The 7061-nt window shown below is 38.3% G+C and overlaps 1 non-coding gene across 1 annotated transcript; it reads left to right on the forward strand.

The window, feature by feature from the left end:
- The first annotated feature begins 6373 nt into the window (after positions 1-6373).
- Positions 6374-6478, forward strand: LOC145511783 (U6 spliceosomal RNA). Its single transcript, XR_014058164.1, has one exon. It is a non-coding gene; the product is annotated as a U6 spliceosomal RNA (small nuclear RNA).
- The last annotated feature ends 583 nt before the right edge of the window (positions 6479-7061 follow it).

Here is a 7061-nt window from a genome sequence, read left to right on the forward strand (position 1 = left end):
CTGAGCATTCAGATTAACAAATTTGGTTACAGTGGGACCAAACAGGAAAATTGGATTCAAGATGGCTCTCCTATATTTTTTCTGGAGTCATTGGAAACCTCTTTTATTCCATAAATAGCTTAACCTAAAACACTACATTCATATATTTTCAGAACATTTCAGAAATATAAATATCATCAAACCTCTGTGGGTTACATTTTGATGAAATATAAATATTCCAATAGGTTGTCTTTCTTAGTGTTCTACTTTGTATGGACAGGACTCATCAGAAAACATTTCTAATATCTCTTTTACAGATGGGTTTCCTGAACCAGCCAAATCTAAAATGTATTCCATAAGTATATCACAGTATTTTCTTCTTTTTATAACACTTATCATTACCTTGAATTATCTTGTATAATAAAAATATTTGTTTTTTTCCTCATTTTCCTACCTAAAATCCAATCTAATAAAAACTAGTTTCCTAACTAAAACTCAATCTAAAACCACCCATATCTTTCCACAATGTAAACTCCACAAAGGAAAGTCTTTGCCTCTCTTGTTCACTGCTTGCCTCAGAAAAGTGTCTGACCCCAAGTCATTCTTCAATGAATACATATTGACGGTGGGTTAGTTGCTCAGTCTTCTCTGACTCTTGGCGACCCCATAGGGGGTAGCCCACCAGGCTCCTCTGTTCATGGGATTTTCCAGGCAAGAATACTGGAGTGGGTTTCTATTTCCTTCTCCAGAGGATCATCCTGACCTGGGGATCGAACCCAGGTCTCCTGCATTGCAGGCAGACTCTTTACTGTCTGAGCCACGAGGGAAACCTATTGACTGAGTCACCAGGAAAACACTTATTGACTAGATAACTGATTTAAGAAATGATGACAAAAGCTGCTTACTGCTTTATAAAAACTTTCTAACAGTGGAAATCAGGACATCTATAGCAATATACCATTCATAATGATTTTGGGGGGCCTGCTTTGTCCTCATTAGACTTTATTTTTTCTATATGAGTAGGAGTGTTTGGATTCTAAACCTTGAATAACTTAGGGAATAATCAGGGGAAAAAAAAAAAGCTTATTACCAACTCCTACCATCAATCACATTTAAAACTGTAATCAACAACTCTTATGAAGCAATGAAAATATAGTTTGTAACTAAGGTGGTTATGTTACTATATCTCTCTGTGTCCATCTGCTATTTAGGGGTCAATATGAGCCCTTTGTGCATTAAAATCTGTCAAATATACTCCCAAGAGTTCTTTTTTTCAGGCAGCAAATTAAGAGGAGTGGATGATAACTATCTCTATTATAGGCTGGGAAACTAATATATCTGCCTGAGTGCACTTATTTGAATGGAAAATAGGTGGGTATAATGTATACTGAAAAGAAATATGATAAAGCCTTTAAGTTAACAGGCAGCTGACCCTATGTTGAAGGTTAAGTATTTAATACTTCAAAACTAATATTATTGGGGAGAAATTTTGCCTCTAAGAGGTAATTAAATTTAGTCCTCAAAAATTTGGAGAGGTAAGACATTTAAATTAATAGATGAGTTTTTAGCAAAAGTGTGACATTGAGACCACATTCATTTTGTACCTACTCTATTTAAGATATTACTGCAATGAGAAAGCCATTATTTGAAATACAGTATTTGGCAGATAGATACTGCAATAAATATGTTACATCTCTCTAATACACCATTCAGTCGCTCAGTTGTGTCCACCTCTTTGCGATGCCATGGACTGCAGCACATCAGACTTCCTGTCCATCACCAACTCCCAGAGCCTACTCCAACTCAAGTCCATTGAATCAGTTATGCCATCCAACCATCTCATCCTCTGTCATCACCTTCTCCTCCTGCCTTCATTCATTCCCAGAATCAGGATCTTTTCCAATGAGTCGGCTCTTCCAATCAGGTGGCCAAAGTATTGGAGCTTCAGCTTCAGAATCAGTCCTTCTAATGATTGTTCAGAAATTATTTCCTTAAGATTGACTGGTTTGATCTCCTTGAAGTCCAAGTGACTCTCAAGAGTCTTCTCCAACACCACAGTTCAAAAGCATCAATTCTTCGGCACTCAGCTTTCCTTATAGTTCAACTCTCACATCTATACACGACTACTGGAAAAAACTTAGCTTTGACTAGACAGACTTTTGTTGGGAAAGTAATGTCTGTGCTTTTTAATATGCTGTCTACGTTTGTCATAGCTTTTCTTCCAAGGAGAAAGTGCCTTTTAATTTCATGGCAATAGTCACCATCCTCAGTGATTTTGGAGCCAATGAAAAGAAAGTCTGTCACTGTTTCCATTGTTTCCCCATCTATTCGGCATGATGTTATGGGACCAGATGCCATGATCTTAGTTTTTTGAATGTTGAGATTTAAGACAGATTTTTCACTCCCCTCTTTCACATTCATCAAGAGGCTCTTCAGTTCCTCTTTGCTTTCTTCCATAAGGGTGCTGTCATCTGCATATTTAGGTTATTGATATTTCTCCTGTTAATCCTTCCAGTTTGTGCTTCATAGAGACCGGAACTTTGCATGATGTACTTTCTCTGTATATAAGTTAAATAAACAGGGTGACAATATACAGCCTTAACATACTTCTTCCCAATTTGGAACCAATCCATTGTTCCATGTCCAGTTCTACCTGTTGCTTCTTGACCTGCATATAGATTTCTCAGGAGGAAGGTAAGGTGGTCTGGTATTTCCATCTCTTTAAGAATTTTCCACAGTTTGTTGTGATCCACATAATCAAAGGGTTTGGCATAGTCAATAAAGCAGAAGTAGATGTTTTTTGGAGCTCTCTTACTTTTACTATGATCTAACGGATGTTGGCAATTTGATCTTGTCTGCCTATTGTAAATCCAGCTTGAACATCTGGAAGTTCTCAGTTCACATACTGTTGAAGCCTTGCTCGGAGAATTTTGAGTAACATTTTGCTAGCCTGTGAGATAGTGCAATTGTGCTGTAGTTTGAACATTCTCTGGCATTCACTTTCTTTGGGATTGGAATGAAAACTGACCTTTTCCGATCCTTTGGCCACTGCTGAGATTTCCAGATTTGAGGGCATATTGAGTATAGCACTTTCACAGCATCATCTTTTAGGATTTTAAATAGATCAACTGGAATTCCATCACCTCCACTAGCTTTGTCCGTAGTGTTGCTTCCTAAGGCCCACTTGACTTCCCACTCCAGGATGTCTGGCTCTAGATGAGTAATCACAACATCATGATTACCTGGGTCAAGAAGATCTTTTCTGTATATTTCTTCTGTGTATTCTTGCCAGCTCTTCTTAATATCTTCTGCTTCTGTTAGGCCCATACCATGTCTGTCCTTGTTTGTGCTTATCTTTGGTTGAAATGTTCCCTTGGTATCTCTAATTTTCTTGAAGAGATCTCTAGTCTTTCCCATTCTATTGTTTTCCTCTAGTTCTTTGCATTGATCACTTAGGAACTCTGCACTCAGATAGGTGTATCTTTCCTTTCCTCCATTGCTTTAGCTTCTCTTCTTTTTCAGCTATTTGTAAGTCCTTCTCTGCTGCTGCTGCTGCTAAGTCGCTTCAGTTGTCTCCGACTCCTAGCGATCCCATGGACTGCAGCCTACTAGGCTCCTCCATCCATGGGATTTTCCAAACAAGAGTACTGGAGTGGGTTGCCATTGCCCTCTCCGAAGTCCTCCTCAGACAACCATTTTTTCCTTTTTGCATTTCTTTTTCTTGGGGATGGTCTTGATCATTGCCTCCTGTACAACATCATGAACTTCTGTCCATAGTTCCTCAGGCACTCTGTCTATCATATCCTAGAATCTACCTGTTACTTCCACTGTATAATGGTAAGGGATTTGATTTCAGCCTTACCTGAATTGTCTGGTGGTTTTCCCTACTTTCTTTAACTTAAGTCTGAATTTGGCAATAAGAAGTTCATGATCTGAGCCACAGTCAGCTCCAGGTCTTGTTTTTGGTGACTGCATAGAGCTTCTCCATCTTTGGCTGCAAAGAAGATAATCAATCTGATTTTGTTATGCGCCACCTGGTGATGTCCATTTGTAGAGTTGTTCTTGTTTTGTTGGAAGAGGTTGTTTGCTATGACCAGTGTATTGTCTTCACAAAACTCTGTTAGCCTTTGCCCTCCTTCATTTTGTACTCCAAGGCTAAACTTACCTAATACTCCAGGTATATCTTGACTTCTTACTTTTGCATTCCAGTCCCCTATGAAGAAAAGGACATCTTTTTTGGTGTAAGTTCTAGAAGATCTTATAGGTTATATTGAACTGTTCAACATCAGCTTCTTTGGCATTAGTGGTTGGGACATAGACTTGGATTACTGTGATATTGAATGGTTTGCCTTGGAAACGAACAGACATCATTCTGTCATTTTGGGGATTGCACCTAAGTACTGCATTTCAGACTCTTTTGTTGACTATGATGACTACTCCATTTCTTCTAAGGGATTCTTTCCCACAGTTCAGTTAAGTACAGTTGCTCAGTCATGTCCAACTCTTTGTGACCCCATGGACTGCATCATGCCAGGCTTCCCTGTCCATTACTAACTCCCAGAGCATAATCAAACTTATGTCCATCATGTTGGTGATGCCATCCAACCATCTCAACCTCGGTCGTCCCCTTCTCCTGCCTTCAATCTTTCCCAGCATCAGGGTCTTTTCCCGTGAGTTGGTTCTTCATATCAGGTGGCCAAAGTATAGGAGCTTCAGCTTCAGCATCAGTCCTTCCAATGAATATTCAGTACTGATTTCCTTTAGGATGGACTGATTGGATCTCCTTGCAGTCCAAGGGACTCTCAAGAGGCTTCTCCAACACCACAGTTCAAAAGCATCAATTCTTCTTTGCACTAGCTTTCTTTATAGTCCAACTGTCACATCCATCATGACTACTCAAAAAACCATAACTCTGACTAGATGGACAATTGTTGGGAAAATAATGTCTCTGATTTTTAATATTGCTGTCTAAGTTGGTCGTAGCTTTTCTTCCAAGGAGCAAGCATGTTTTAATTTCATGGCTGCAATCACTATCCGCAGTGATTTTGGAGCCCAAGAAAAGGAAATTTGTCACTGTTTCCACTGTTTCCCCATCTATTTGCCATGAAGTGATGGGACCAGATGCCATGATCTTAGTTTTCTGAATGTTGAGTTTTAAGCCAACTTTTTCACAGTGGCCACAGGACTGGAAAAGGTCAGCTTTCATTCCAATCCCAAAGAAAGGCAATGCCAAAGAATGCTCAAACTACCGCACAATTGCACTCATCTCACATGCTAGCCAACCTAAACAGCACATTAAAAAGCAGAGACATTACTTTGTCAACAAAGGCCCCTCTAGTCAAGGCTATGGTTTTTCCAGTAGTCATGTATGGATGTGAGAGTTGGACTGTAAAGAAAGCTGAGCGCAAAAGAAGCACTTTTAAAATCTGAGTGCTTTTAAACTGTGGTGTTGGAGAAGACTCTTGAGAGTCATTTGGACTTCAAGGAGATCAAAGCAGTCAATCGCAAAGGAAATCACTTCTGAATAATCATTAGAAGGACTGATGCTGAAGCTCCAATACTTTGGCCACCTGATGGGAAGAGCTGACTCACTGGAAAACACCTTGATGCTGGGAAAGATTGAGGGCAGGAGGAGAAAGGGATGACAGAGGATGAGATGGTTGGATGGCATCACCAACTCAACGAACATGAATTTGAGTAAGCTCCGGCAGTTTTTGATGGACAGTGAGGCCTGGCGTGCTGTGGTTCATGGGTCGCAAAGAGTTGGACACAACTGAGCGACTGAACTGAACTGAACACGTACTAGCAAAGTAATGTTCAAAATTCTTGCCCACAGTAGTAGATATAATGGTCATCTGAACTAAATTTGCCCATTCCAGTTCATTTTAGTTCACTGATTCCTAAAACGTCAATGTTCACTCTTGCCATCTCCTGTTTGACCACTTTCAATTTGCCTTGATTCATGGACCTAACATTCCAGGTTCCTATATAATCTAGGTCTTTACAGCATTGGACTTCTAATACTAGGTACACTTAATAACTTTCAAGTTGAAATTCAGTTTATTTATATACATTCTCCTCCAAGTTCTCATCAAGTACTTCGTTTGTTATGTTAGAGCAGATGTAGCAAACAGCAAAGAGGAAGTATGTCAAATCAAACAGTTTATTATTTGACCTTGTGGAAAATCCAGAGAAGCATGTACAGTGTTTAAATTCTGAGGCTTAAGATAAATATTTCAGAAAGACTCTCTACTTTGTTGATTGGTAAAATGCATCACAGAATATCACTTCCTCATTGTTTAGTTCGGTGTAAAGAAATATGGAATTTTTGAAAAGAATTGCTTTGTCTGATAAAGATGGAAGGTCTACTGAAATAGGCATTAAAAAATAGATTGTGTTAGCTTTGGCAGCACATATACTAAAATTGGAATGATGCAGAGAAGATTAACATGGCCCTGTACGGGATGACATGTGCATTTGTGAAGGATTCCATATTTTTGGTATATTTGTAGGTTGTTAAGAGAATTGATCTTTCTCATCACAAGAAAAATAGTTTTTTTTCTTTTTTTGTAATGATGAGATTATGGATCTATATAAGATGATGTTAAACTTGTAGTAATCATATCATGATATATGTAAGTCAAATCATTATGCTATATACCTTTAACTTATACAGCACTATATGTCTAGTGCATCTCAATAAAACTGGAAAAAAATAATTATGCCATTAAAGCATAAAATTGAAAGATAATAAGAATAGCAACAAAATAAGGTTAGTTTATTTGGTTGCCTCCTGAGTTAGTGTCAGTTCTGAATCAGGTTCTTTCTCACAAAAATCTTAAGAAGCATTGGGTTGGCCAAAAATTTTGTTCAGGTTTGTCTATAAGATCCTATGAGTGAACTTTTTGACCAACCCAATAGTTATATCTTTTATACTTATTGCCAATGTACAGACATAAAAACTAAAAATACTTTCTTACCTGAACCATATAAATACTTATGCTAGAAGAGCATGAATATCTAGAATATAACTTTATTTCCAAAATGTGACTGTTAAACAGAGTATGTTTAGGGGAAGTAAC

The sequence above is a fragment of the Giraffa tippelskirchi genome, chromosome 6 (assembly GCF_054371585.1).
Source record: "Giraffa tippelskirchi isolate mGirTip1 chromosome 6, T2T-mGirTip1v1.2.pri, whole genome shotgun sequence".
In the NCBI taxonomy this organism is placed as follows: Eukaryota; Metazoa; Chordata; class Mammalia; order Artiodactyla; family Giraffidae; genus Giraffa; species Giraffa tippelskirchi.